Raw genomic sequence first — 15,476 nt, forward strand, 5'->3', positions numbered from 1 at the left:
ATCTAGTAACTGAAGTTTTAAAACACTGCCACATTTATTTAATAGTTTTATCTACCACAAAGTAAATATTTAAAATATAGCAGTAAAGACAATTATCAATAATAAAGTTAAAAGATGGACACTAATCTTCATCTAATAATTTATTTTAGTAGGAATTTGATGGTGCATCTGGTACTATATTATAATGTTTTTAATTTTATGTTTAAACTCAAAACAACAGGAGACTGTAGTTCTAGCAATAACAATACATCTTTTAGATGTACCATAGACCTTTAAAAAGTGTTATTTAAAAAAGAATTCAGATATCAGAGAATAAGACATTCTTACTGAAGGGTATTTTCAGTGTGGTCGAACTAAACGGCCTGAATTTAATTCTGAAACTCAGCATGGTTCTTGGAGACCTGAATCTACCCCGAGTGAACAAGTTATCAGAACAGAGTTAGCCAAAAGCCCCAGACTAAGCACAGACTATGATTATATAATTGATGATTTGGGGAAATAATATGGTGTGCTTTCTTATTTTCCTCTTGTTTTTTTTTTTTCTTTTTCTTTTTCTCACTCCCCTCCCACACACCTCCCTATTCCTCTCTGGATATTTTAGGAAAATGCTCGATTCCTGAATTCAGCTGTGGCTAGTCTTTGCTGCTGGTAACACAGGCCATTAATTGCTGTGGAGCAAAAAAAAAAAAAAAAAAGGACTGGCCCACACTGACAAGTATTCTGCAAACAACTAAACTACTGCTCTAATACTGCTGTAATATCGTTTCCCCATAACGACTGATCAAAATGAATCTGATGTCACCAGAGGAGCCATACACTTGTACACAAGAGAAATACCTTTACATTTTGTTACATTGCATAACATAAGATTTAGTTGGATTGCATGGAACTATCGATATCCCATATTCTTAGTCTCTGGCTAAAAAAGGAAAGTGAGTATTTTCTGGCTGACTGGCTGTCTGAGACCAATTTTTGATTTGTTAGCAGTAAACCAGTATAAGTAGCTTCATGTGAAAAGGGGAAATATAACATATTTTGGAACTGACTTCCACATATCCAGCCAGCTGAGCTATTTTTGATAAAATGCCATGAGTGGGAAAGGGAATCAATCATTTGACAGCCCTCTTTCTTTTTCCAAAAGCAGTATAAAAGTGAGAATTACTTTTAAACATTGTCTTATTTCCAAAATTTCTACCCACAATAGAACTCTCCAGATTTACATCCTGAGACATTGGCATAACTTATTGAGAACTCAGCCCCTAGATTCACAACCCCTTATTTGGAATCCTGATTCAAGCTTCTATCAAAAGGGTGGTCCTCATAAGTTTATTCATATCCTCTGGGCTTCCATTTCCTTGTTTATATGCAGAGTACATCATAAGAAATGCTGGACTGGATGAAGCACAAGCTGGAATCAAGAGTGCCAGGAGAAATATCAATAACCTCATATATGCAGATGACATCACCCTTAAGGCAGAAAGTGAAGAACTAAAAAGCCTCTTGATGAAAGTGAAACAGGAGAGTGAAAATGTTGGCTTAAAACTCAACATTCAGAGAACTAAGATCATGGCATCCGGTCCCATCACTTCATGGCAAATAGATGGGGAAACAGTGGAAACAGTGGCTGACTTTATTCTTTTGGACTCCAAAATCACTGCAGATGGTGATTGCAGCCATGAAATTAAAAGATACTTACTCTTTGGAAGGAAAGTTATGACCAATCTAGACAGCATATTAAAAAGCAGAGGCATTACTTTTCCAACAAAGTTCCATCTAATCAAGGCTATGGTTTTTTCAGTAGTCATGTAGGGATGTGAGAGTTGGACTATAAAGAAAGCTGAGCACCAAAGAATTGATGCTTTTGAACTGTGGTGTTGGAAGACTCTTGAGAGTCCCTTGGACTGTATGACAATCCAACCAGTCCATCCTAAAGGAGATCAGTCCTGGGTGTTCATTGGAAGGACTGATGTTGAAGCTGAAACTCCAATACTTTGGCCACCTTATGTGAAGAGCTGACTCATTTGAAAAGACCCTGATGCTGGGAAAGATTGAGGGCAAGAGGAGAAGGGGACAACAGGATTAAATGGTTGGATGGCATCACAGACTCTGGACATGAGTTTGGCTGGGCTCCAGGTGTTGGTGATGGACAGGGAGGTCTGGCGTGCTGCAGTTCATGGGGTCACAAAGAGTTGGGCACGACTGAGCAACTGAACTGAACTGAACAGTTAAAGAACAGTATGATTCCCAATTTTGAAGGTTGTTGTAAGAATCTGAAGAAACAATACATGTACTTCAAATAGTCTATGGCACATTATAATTGATTTTTTAATGTGAGCATTTGCCTCCACAAACATAGAGCAAGCATCACTGTATGTACACAAAAGCATAAGATGATGAAAAGCAAACTTCTTGTTATTATATAATAAAGAATTGCAATTTTAGCTTGCAGCACAAATCAGGTGTCTAAAAACTGGGAGCTACCATATCTTATCTCTGACTCATGTGATTTTTCATCTGAGCTGACACCTACATATTAGAAAAGAAACAAATATCCAAGTTGGTTTTAAGCCTGTATTTCCGTGTGGGGCTTCCCTGGTGGCACAATGGTAATGCAGCACATATAGGTTCAGTCCCTGGGTTGGGAAGATCCCCTGGACAAGGAAATGGCACCCTACACCAGGATTTTCTTGCCTGGAGAATTCTTTGGACAGATGGGCCTCCTGGGCTACAGTCCATGGGGTCACCAAGAGTCAGACATGACTGAAACAACTTAGCATGTATGCATATATGTATGCATACCCTGGTGGATCAGATGGTACAGAATCTACCTGCAGTACAGAAGATATGGGTTCAATTCCTGGATCAGGAAGATCCAGAGAGGGTAACAGGCAGGAAGCCCAGGGGTCTCCAAATGGAGGAAATAGCCTGCAAGTGTCAGACATTTTTATCTCTCTTAAGTGGCAGGGGGAAACAAACTAGCGATATTTTTTTCCTTCTCTATACAAATTTAAAAGGAGGTTTCTCTTAAAATACTGTGTTGCCATAATGACACCTGGTTTCACCTGAAGTTAACTATTCTCAAACCTAGAGATAACCAATGCATTTCTCTTACAGAAACGTTTATCTTAAGCTATGCTAATATACTATGCGTTTACCCCAAACTCTGTCTTCAAGTCAGTTCCTCCTCTTGGCTCAGAACCTACTTGACAAACCAGTATGTTATACTCAGATATTGTTACCCTAATCTATATAAACAAAACTATTTGTATGGTGATCTACCCTTCTACAAGATTCAAGTTAATCATTTTATGGCCCAGGATGAACCATTTGGTGCCAAGATTATCCCAAAATGCATCTTATGGGTGAGGGGCCTGGTGCCCTTCTGAGTTTTAAAACATTCCTTTCTTTCATTAACAGACTGCTAGTGTTCTTGCCTGGAGACTCCCAGGGATGGGGGAGCCTGTTGGGCTGCTGTCCATGGGGTCACACAGAGTTGGACACGACTGAAGTGACTTAGCAGCAGCAGCAGCAGCAGTGACTATATAACATCCAGCTGAAGACTTGCAGGGGGGTACTTTTTCTGCCCCCTTCTGATGTCTATGTCAGAAGCTTTCTCTATCTCCTTTATACTTTAATAAAACTTTATTACATAAAAGCTCTGAGCGATCAAGCCTCGTCTCTGACCCCAGATTGAATTCTTCTCGTCCAGGGGCCAAGAATCCCGGCGTCTTGGCGTGATTCAACAACAACCTTTCAATCCCCTGGAGAAGGAAATGGCTACCCACTCCAGTATTATTACTTGGAGAATTCCATGGACAGGGGACAGGCTACAGTCATGGGATCTCAAAGAGTTGGGCAGGACTGAATGGCTAACACACACTTTCACTTTTTCCGTATGATTTCTCTGAATCATAGTTTCCTCATACACTAAAGGAAGTTAATAGAGGACCTATCTGAATCTCCAGACTGTCTGGGTCTTGCCCAGTGGCTCAGCAGTAAACAATCCACCTGCAGTGCAGGAGTGGGCTCAATCCCTGTGTCAGGAAGATACTCTGGAGGAGGAAATGGTGACCCACTCCAGTATTCTTGCCAGGAGAATCCCATGGACAGAGGCTACAGTCCTGGGCTCTCAAAGTGTCACCCATGACTACGTGACTAAACAGCAACAACAAATGTATGGTTTTACTTTTGTTTTCAGCACAGTGGCTTCAGCCAATGAGTTTCTGTGGGGACTATTTACCACAATTCAAAAAAGTAAGTCTGTACATGTCACAGTGAATACACAAATTGTTTGCAAGACCATTTGATCTCAATAAATTGGAAGAAGACATTATTTAGTAGTTAATGAATGTATCTATAAAAATTTTTTTTAGTGATCTATAGCTGTGTGATTTAGGGCATGCAGCTCTCAAAGAAATTCAATGAATTGAGAAACATTGCCAGAACAAATCCTTTCTTCTCTCTGTTTTAATCTATCATTTTATGTTTCAATTATTTTCCTGCATATATTTTAAAATTAAAACAGAAATGAACATAGAAAGAAATAGAATAGATGCTAAATTTAGTCTGATTTTACAAATAAGTCAATTAAAATTAGAAATGGATATATGAATTGAATTTTAAAAGCTCCATCTACCTCAATTAATAATGCATTTCGATAACTTAGTTTTATTTTTAATAGTCTTACTTCAAAGCTTAAAATATATTATGTTGTATTATCAGTTGTTTACAAAATAATAATATTAGCCAAAGCCAGAAGAAAATTAAAAACAAATCCTGTCGTTGATGCTTTTAACAAAATGTGTTTGCAATAGGTACTTAACCATTTAGTACCTCAGTTTCCTTCTATCTAAGATGTGGGCAACAATAAACTCTAAGTCATATGCACGTGCTAAGTTGTTTCAGTCATGTCTGACTCTTTGCGACCTTCTGGACTGTAGCCCAGCAAGCTCCTCTGTCCGTGGGAATTCTTCAGGCAAGAAAACGGGAATGGATTGCCATGCCTTCTTCCAGGAAACTCTAAGTCATAGAGTATAGATATGTAATGAGTTAATATAAGTATCATACACATTCTGGGACATAGCCTGTGCTAATTAAAAATATTAAGCCATATAAAATTACCATAACTACATTATTATTAACATAGTTTTGTAAAACACTTTTTATACAGTTGTTATAACAAATTACCAGTTTGGTAGTAGTTTAACACAACATGAATATATTCTCAAGAGCTCCGTAGTTCAGAATTTTAATATAAATCTGAACAGATTACGATCACAGCACTGACAGGGCTTCATTCCAATGTGGAGGTTTTAATGAAGAATCTACTTCCTATGCTTATTTAGCTTGCTGACATAATTTAATTCCTTGTCATTGCAGGACTGATATCCTTACTTTCTTGCTGCGTGTCAGCTGAAAGTTACTTCCAGCTTCTGGATACCATTAAATTCCCTGGTTTATAATCTGCTTGCTCTATCTTCAAGCCAGCAATAGCAGTTGAATATCACTCACACTTTGAATATCCCTCCCCTCCTTTTATTTTTCCTTCTGGAAGACCACACAAGATTCTGCCTTTGTCTTTCTATTTTAAAAAGTGAAAGTGAAAGTCACTCTGCTAAGTCACTTCAGTAGTGTCCGACTTTGTGCGTTCCCATAGACAGCAGCCCACCAGGCACCCCTGTCCCTGGGATTCTCCAGGCAAGAATACTAGAGTGGGTTGCCATTTCCTTCTCCAATGCATGAAAGTGAAAAGTGAAAGTGAAGTCGCTCAGTCATGTCTGACTCTTAGCGACCCTGTGGACTGCAGCCTACCAGGCTCCTCCATCCATGGGATTTTCCAGGCAAGAGTACTGGAGTGGGGTGCCATTGTCTTTGCCAGAAAGTCGCTCAGTCGTGTCCAACTCTTTCTGACCCCATGGGCTATACAGTCCATGGAATTCTCCAGGGCAGTATACTGGACATTTAAATTGGATTGGGCCCACCTAAATACTCCAGAAAACTCACATTTCATGCTTATCCTTAATCACTTCTGCAAAGCTCCTTTTTTACCATGTAAGGGGATACATTTACGGGCTCCAAGAATTAGAGAGTGATATGTTTGGTAGTCTATTATTTTGCCTACCACATATAATATCTAACTATTTTCACTGGTGTATTGGTGTGACAATAATTGGGAATTGAGTCAGTGATGCTATCTAGCCATCTCATCCTCTGTACCCACTTCTCCTCCTACCTTCAATCTTTCCCAACATCAGGGTCTTTTCCAGTGAGTCAATTCTTCACATCAGGTCACCAAGGTATGGAGTTTTAGCTTCAGCTTCAGCTTCAGTCCTTCCAATGAATATTGAGGACTGATTTCCTTTAGGATTGACTGGTTTGATCCCCTTGCTGTCCAAGGGACTCTCAAACGTCTTTTTCAGCACAATTCAAAAGCATCAATTCTTCAGCACTCAGCCTTCTTTATGGTCCAACCCTCACATGGGAACATGACTACTGGAAAAAACATAGCTTTGACTATACGGACCTCTGTTGGTAAACTGATGTCTCTGCTTTTTAATATGCTGTCTAGGTTTGTTATAGCTTTCCTTCCAAGGAGCAAGTGTTTTTAATTTCATGGCTGCAGTCACTGTCTGTATGGATTTTGGAGCCCAAGAAAATAAAATCTGTCACTGTTTCTATGTTTTCTCCATCTATCTAACATAAAATGATGGGAGTGGATCCCATGATCTTAGTTTTTTGAATGCTGAGTTTTAAGCCAGCTTTTTCACTTTTCTCTTTTACCCTCATTAAGAGACTTTTTAGTTTCTATAGTTAAAATTTTAATACAGATATTGTTTCCTTTTACATGGAAAAAAAATGCTGTCTTTTGGCTTTAACTTTTCTCCCTGGATTCACCACATGAGAAACATCTCCATGTGTCTCTTCTATAGTGAAGTATATGGTTTAATCCCAGAAAAATTTGACGAGGTTCATGTGTAAATAGTACCCATTCCAATTACCCAGAATGAGAGTTATGGAAACATTTTTATCATCTGGAGTAAGTGCTTACTTAAAGCTCACCACAGATTTTCTAGTAAAGCTATTTATGACATTATGACCTACATTATGGGCTACATAGACATCCATGTACAGTATTGTTTTCATTGATAACAGCAATGTTTCTGCTTCACACAGACTAGTCCTTTATTTTAGAGAAGTTCAGGGGATATTCTTTCAAAGTTATGTATGTTTGAGGTTCTAGATCAAGAATTCAAAGAGTTGCTTCTTCCCAGGTTCATGGATGGAGTCGACTTTATGGTGACCACAGATAATGAGTTCACATATAAGAGACAGCTTGCAGAGGAAAAAAAAGAATAGGTCGTTGAGAGAATAAACATGAGAGAGAGGGAATACTGAAAAAAAACTATATGATCTCTAGTCACACAGATTTGCAGGATGATGAAGAGGCTGTGCAGAAAAGATGGTGTAAAAACTCTGAATTGCTGTTTACCTTGTGACACATAGGGTGGATATCTAGGTAAACAGAGCATTAAACAACAAAGGAGTGTGCAAAATGAAGAAAAAATTGGGGAACCAAAATTAGCCATAGGCAACTCTATGATTATGCCTATGATAGGCAACTCTAAAGAGCACGGAAAAAAAAGCCCTGAACATGAGAGAATCAAGGGCAGCCAAAGAAGTGTCAATCTGTCTTGTCTGGGCCATAATGGAAAGATAATGCTGCCTGGGGTGAGAGTAATTCATCAGTATATTTTGCTCCATCTTGAGACTAAACTCAATACCTTCCTTTGCCACCTTAGCAAAAGAAGAATATTAATCTATTAGAACACAGTTTTATGACATAGAAAAGAAAAAAAAAAGAATATTTCCTTTGAAATATGTCAGTGGTTAATGATAAAGAATACAAAACAGGCTGTTAAACTGAAACTGTTTTAAGTTCTCTGTGGTATGAAGTCATTACTTTCAGTTGTCACACAATTAAGTTCTTTTTAAAAATGTAACCAGTTGATTTTTATCATTCCCATTGACATATATGACAGAATATGTATTGACCCTACTCATTCATGATTTACCCTGATGAATTAAAATGATTCATTTTAATTACCCTATTACTCTAATGAGTTAAAATGATTTTGTTTCAAATGTGAGAGGCTTTGGTTAGCATGATCCTATAGTGGTGTTAAAGTCATTAGCAAATAATATCTTTTTCTATAATCTGTTACAAAAATAAATCTGACTCATCTAGGAGCTGGCTTGATATGTGTTCCCTGCTCCACATTCTCTTCATTACATTATAACCACAGTTTTCAATAGACTATTCAATATTTTGAGCATTTGTTTCTGTATTAGGAAAATTTCAAGCATACAGAAAAGCTTCAATAATTTTATAATGAACACATATATTCTCCATGCAAATTCTACAATTAACATTCTACTCTGTTTTATTGCATATCTCACCATCTATGTGCCATTCAGTCAATCCATCATAATAATAATTTTTCAATGAATTACACAATAAATAGAAAAAATTCACTTCCCCCTAAAGCTCTAAAATAGCCTATTATTAATTAGAGCTCAATATTTATTAGGAATGTTTGTCTTCATGTAAAGTTTACATAAAAGAAAATTCACACACCTTGAGTGTACAATCACTGTATTAGGCACCAAACCATGAATCCAGGAAGTTCAGAGAGTGGTAAGTGAAGTATAGCAGGGGATTACACAGCAGCCTGTCATATTCAAATTATAGAATACCAGAGACAAAGAAAAAACTTGAGATAATTCAAAGGAGGGTGAGAAGAAAACATCACACTTAAAAAGCAATAATCATGAGAAATTTAGGGAATCTCCTGTCATAAAACATACTCTCAAAAGAAATGGACTACAAGAATAGTTTTCAAGAGTTCTCAAAATATGCATAGACACAAAAATGGTAACTAAGATAAGGATACTGACATGTTAATTAGGTGGTTATAGTAATGTTTCTATTTACTTATAACAAAACATCACATTTTCACCTTCAATATATACAATTTTCATAAAAATGTAAACATCATAAAAAGTTTTAAAAGGAAAGTATAAATATTTAAATAGTCAAAAAAAAAAAAACCTGGAATTTATATCCAGTGAAATTATATTTCAAAAGTGAAGAAGAAAGGAAGACTTTTTCAAACAGATAAAATCGAAGGACCCCCATTTACAGCAGAACTTCCCTGCAAGAAATGCTAAAGTATCTTCCCTAAGAAAAAGAATACAGTTAGAACCCCTCGAAACTCCCCGTGGCTTGATAACCACGTCCAACTCTTCAGGACCCCATGGACTGTAGATTGCCCACTCCTCTGTCCATGGAACTCTTGCCATTCACCTCTCCAGAGGAGCTTCCCTACCCAGGGAAGCCCCAGATAGATGTCTACATGAGCATAAGCTCACGGGCTCCCTCTTTTCTGAGCAGTTATTTAAATAAACTTGTAAGTTCTTCCTCTGACCTTTTAAGATGTAAAATATCTGCAAAGGAAGAATGTCTTTCTTGAAGACCTAGTAAGGACCCTTTGAAATGTAATCATGAAGAAGGACCTTGCCACTCTCTCCAGTCTCAGAGGGCAGGTAGAAGCCTAACCAAGGAGCAGCAATCAGCGCATGCACTCACACAGACACAGACACAGACACACACACACACACACACACACACACACACACACACACACACACACACGTTGACCAACCACATTGACCAAACTCCTTTGCAACATTCTCCACTAGCTCAATCCAACATTTAAAGTCCCTCTCTTTTGTGTTAACTGAGTTGATCTCAACCTCCCACCCCTATGGCTGCTGCTGCTGCTGCTAAGTCGCTTCAGTCATGTCCGACTCTGTGCGACCCCATAGACGGCAGCCCCCCAGGCTCCCCCGTCCCTGGGATTCTCCAGGCAAGAACACTGGAGTAGGTTGCCATTTCCTTCTCCAATGCATGAAAGTGAAAAGTGAAAGTGAAGTCGTTCAGTCGTGTCTGACTCTTAGCAACCCCATGGACTGCAGCCCACCAGGTTCCTCTGTCCATGGGATTTTCCAGGCAAGAGTGCTGGAGTGGGGCCATTGCCGTCTCTGACCCCTATGGCAATAGTCTTAAATTCTTCCTTGTTTTTATTGAATGTCCTGTTGCAATTTTCTTTTAAAAATCTCAGGTCTCTGTACAAGAAGAATGCTATAGAAGGAATAGATGAATGTGAAATAAAATCTTGATTTTGCCTAATCTCAACTAATTTAAAAATAACAGTTGTCTGTTTAAAGTGATACAAGTTGAAACTATTAGATAACATTGCATATTGAATAAGTGAAGAGCATGGCAACACCACTGTAAGTGGCAAAAAGGAAGAATTGTGAATGTTCTGTACTAATTTACTACATTACATGTGAGGCAGCTACAGTTATTTGAAGGTCAATTTCTGTTAGGTAAAAACGTACTTTGGAAATTCCAAAGCGACCATCAAAATATTAAAATAAGAAGTATGTTTTCAGATGCTAAGAGAGGAGACTAAATGCTCACGTGAAACCAGAGAGGACAGAAAAAGATGAAGAATAAAGGGAAACAAAGAACAAATGGAATCAATGGAAAACATTTACAAACATGGTATGTTAATACAGCTAAACTGATAATCATTTTAAAGGAGACTACCCTAAGGGTACCAATTAAAAGACAGACACTGTCAGAGTAGATTAAAACAAATAAATAAAGGTACAAACATATGCTGTTTTCCAGAAACCCCCACTGTAGGGGAATCTTCTTTTACGGCAATGGACTTGGATTAGCAAGGTTTCATGAGCTCCCTGTGCATTGACAGAGTTCACAAGTTGGGTGCATTAAACAAGAAAAATTAATTTTCTCAGAATTCCAGAAGCTAGAAGTCTGAGATCAAGGTGTTGACAGGGCTTGTTTCTCCTGAGGCCACTCTCCTTGGCTTGTCATGACTGTCTTCTCCCCTCTGTGTCTTCACATTGCCTTCATTCTGTATGTATGCATCCTAATTTCCACTTTTTATAAGGACCATAGCCATATTGGACTGGGGCTCACATTAACAACTTCATTTTAATATAATTATTTCTTTAAAGAACTTACCTCCAAATACAGTGACTTTCTGAGGCACTGGGGAATAGCACTTCAGCATATGAATTTTGCAGGGGGTACAGTTTAGCCCATGACCTTTAGTTAATTTGAATAATTGTATGGGCTGCATGGCAAAGGGTTTATCTCACACATGCATGCCTGATACTTGCTTCTGCAGCAATTAGAACAGATGTCTAATGTCCTGCATATGAAAACCTATATAAGGGCATTGGTTGGAGTGTGAATTTAATCAGCTGAGCCTCTGATCAGAAACTCAAAATTAATTCAAGACAATTAAGAAAAAAGCTATATTACAATAATGTATGATTTTTGTTTGAGCAACATATAGAAATCTTTGGAGTGTATACAATTATTTACCCTCCAATCTTTTTTAACTCCCCAATTCATAATGCCACCATATTCATATGTATTACAGTTGACTGCATTATTTAACTTTTTTTCACTTTGAAATAATTGAGACTCAGAAGTCACAGAAACATTGAAGTTCTTGGGGTCCCTTTACCCAGCTTCCTCAGATGGCAATGTCTTATACAACCATAGCACAATTATCAAAACCAGAAAACTGACATTGGACAATTTTTTACCTGCCCCCATTAGTGTGTGTGTGTGTGTGTGTGTGTTTGTGTATGTGTGTCATTCTGTAATATTTTATATCAGGGACAGATTCTCGCAACTACCACCACAGTCAAAGAACTCCTTTGTCCTAACACTTTATAACCATATCACCTCTCCATGTTCAAACACTGGCAACACAATCTGTCATTTCAGGAATGTTATTCAAGTGGAAACATGTGCTGCATAGCTCATAGAGACTGGCTCTTTTCATTCAGCATACTGTCTTTTGTAGTCATTCAAATTACTGGGTACATCTATAGATTACTCCTTTTATTGCTGGATAGTGAAAAGACCCTGATGCTGGGAAAGATTGAGGGCAGGAGGAGACGGGGACCACAGAGGATGAGATGGTTGGATGGCATCACTGACTCGATGGACATGGGTTTGGGTGGACTCCAGAAATTGGTGATGGACAGGGAGGCCTGGCGTGCTGCAGTTCATGGGGTCGCAAAGAGTCGGACACGACGAGCAACTGAACTGAAGTGGTATACTACTAAATAAATGAATCAGTTTCTTTATTCTTTATTATGATGGTGACGCCATCATCAACTCAATGGGCAGGAGTTTGAGCAAGCTCCGGGAGTTGGTGATGGACAGGGAAGCTTGGTGTGCTGCAGTCCATGGGGTCGCAAAGAGTCGGACATGGCTAAGTAACTGAACAACAACAAGGGCGCTGAAATGAGATTCTTGGGGCACGTGATAATTCTACATGTAGTTTTCTAAGAAACTATTAACCTCTTCTTCAGACTGACTGCACATTTGTACTTTGAACAACCTTGTATGAGAGATTTCATTACCTCATAGCTTCACTTTCACGTGGTAGAGTACCTTTTTTTCTTTATTTATGTTAGCATTTCCTGTAGGGGTGTTGCAATATCTAACTTTTGCTTTAATTTGCATTCCCCTAATGAGTAACGGTTTTGAATAGCTTTTCATGTACTAATTTGCCACCAAAACATCCTCTCTGGTTAAGTGTATTCAATTTCCTATTTGGATTGTTTCCTTACTGTTGAGATCAGAGAAAAATTTTAATATTTGAAATAGAAATCTGTTGCTGGATATGTGATTGGTTAGTATTTTCACCCATATGGGCCTTAATAGTATCTTTTTTCCAAGATAGTCTAATTTATCAATGCTTTTCTTCTTGTGGATTTAAAAACAGTCATAGACCACAAAGATTTTCTCTTATGGTTTTTTCTTTAAGTATTACAGTTTTATATTTTAAATTACTACTAATAAGCAATTTCAAGTATGTTTGGTGTAAGAACATGAAGCTTATGTCATGAATTATCATTTTGCCCAAGAATACACAATCATACTTTTGAAAAAATAACTCTCTTTCTTTATACCTACATTAAAATTTAGTTATGTGGGCTTTTGGAGATCTGCTTTGTAATTCCATGTGTGTTTTGCTATGTAAGTTCACCTTCTTTCTCTCTCTCTTTTTTTTTTAACCACAGTAGCATATACTGTCTTAAAATCAGATTCTGTGATCCCCAAATTCTTTTACCTTTTATTTAAAATTACTTCTGTTGTTCAACTTATTTTTCCTTTTTATATAAATTTAGAATTAACTATCAGAGAAGGCAATGGCAACTTCAGTACTCTTGCCTGGAAAATCCCATGGACAGAGAAGCCTGGTAGGCTGCAGTCCACAGGGTTGCTAAGAGTTGGGCACGACTGAGCGACTTCACTTTCACTTTTCACTTTCATGTATTGGAGAAAGAAATGGCAACCCACTCCAGTGTTCTTGCTTGGAAAATCCCAGGGACAGAGGAGCCTAGTGGGCTGCCATCTATGGGGTCACACAGAGTCGGACACAACTGAAGAGACTTGGCAACAGCAGCAGAAGAATTAACTATATGTACAAAAATTCCTCTGGAGTTTTGTCAGGAAATAAGCTGAATATTCTTTAGTATTTCGTATATTCAGGTCTGCCAGTTTCTTTCATCAGGGTTTTTTAGTTTTCAGCATGTGAGATCTCATGCATGTTTTCTTAGATTTATCTGAAAGTATTGTTTATTGTTCAGTTGCTCAGTCATGTCCAGCTCCAACTCTTTTTAACCTCATGGACTGCAGGACACCAGACTTCCCTGTCCTTCACTATCTCTTGGGCTTTTCTCAAATTCATGTTTGAGAACATGAGTCAACAGTGCCATCCAACCATCTCATCCTCTGCCGCCCTCAATTTTTCTCAGCATCAGGGTCTTTTCCAATGAACTGGCTCTTCACAACAGGTAGCCAAAGGATTAGAGCTTCAGCTTCAGCATCAGTCCTTCCAATGAATATTGAGTTGATTTCCTTTAGGACTGACTGGTTTGATCTTGTGGTCCAAGAGTCTCTCAAGAATCTTCTCCAGTATCACAGTTCAAAAGTATCAATTATTTGGCACTCAGTCTTCTTTAGGGTCCAGCTCTCACATCCTTATGTGACTACTGGAAACTATTGAAAATTATATTAATTTTTTTAAGCTTTGTTTTAAAATATTCAGACTTCCCTGGTGGCTCGGAATAAAGAATCCACCTGCAATGTGGAAGACCTGGGTTTGATCCCTATATTCAATGAAGATGTATATGTAGCAGTGATTTCTTTTAATATGTTGATCTTCCATCCTATAATCTTGTAAAAGTCACTTACTAGTTCTAGAAGTTTGTGTAGATACCTTAGTATTTTCTACACAAGCAGTACTGTTGTATGTACACAGGGGCAGCTTTAGCTCCTTCTTTCCAATCTTCATGCATTTTATTTTCTTATCTTGCCTCATCTCACTGTCTTGAACAGGAGTGATTAGAGTGACCATTCTTGCCTTTTTCTCAGTCTTAGAAGGCTAGCATTCAGCTTTTCACTGCTAAGTATGATGTTAACTGTGAGGTCCTTTATAGATGCTCTTTTGTTTTTATCAAGTTAAAGAAGTTCCCTTCAAATACTAGTTTGTTCAGAATGTTAAAGTACATATTATTTTTTTAAAGTGGTATTATTTTTCAATTGCATTTTCTCCATAAATTCAAAAACTTCTGTTTTTCTTCTTTTAGCTGCTAGCATAATGGATTATGATTTCTAAATATTGACCTAACACTCCACTTATTTTATTTTCATCTCCAAATCTTTCAGATGTATTATTAATAATATATTAAGAAGGAATGATGCTAAAGCTGAAACTCCAGTACTTTGGCCACCTCATGCGAAGAGTTGACTCATTGGAAAAGACTCTGATGCTGGGAGGGATTGAGGGCAGGAGGAGAAGGGGACAACAGAGGATGAGATGGCTGGATGGCATCACGGACTCGATGGACGTGAGTCTGAGTGAACTCCGGGAGTTGGTGATGGACAGGGAGGCCTGGTGTGCTGCGATTCACGGGGTCGCAAAGAGTCAGACACGACTGAGCTACTGAACTGAACTGATAATTAAAAAAGAAATCATTTCCTTAATTAATTCAGGTATTTGGCCACTTTAAAAATGTGAATTAAGATGATAATCTTAGGACTTTCCTGGTGGTCTAGTGGTTAAGAATTCACCTGCCAATGCAGGGGACATGAGTTCAATCCCTGGTCTGGAAAGATCCCACATGCTGCTGGACAGGCTGGGTCCATTCACCACAGTTATGGAGCCTGTGCTACAGAGCACATGAAAGTGACTGCTGAAGCCCATGTGCCCTAAAGCCCATGCTCTGAAACAAGAGAAGCCACTGAAATGAGAAACCCGAGCACTGCAACTAGAGAGGAGCCCCAGCCCCAACTC

This window comes from Bos indicus, chromosome 20 (genome assembly GCF_029378745.1).
Source record: "Bos indicus isolate NIAB-ARS_2022 breed Sahiwal x Tharparkar chromosome 20, NIAB-ARS_B.indTharparkar_mat_pri_1.0, whole genome shotgun sequence".
Taxonomy (NCBI): Eukaryota; Metazoa; Chordata; class Mammalia; order Artiodactyla; family Bovidae; genus Bos; species Bos indicus.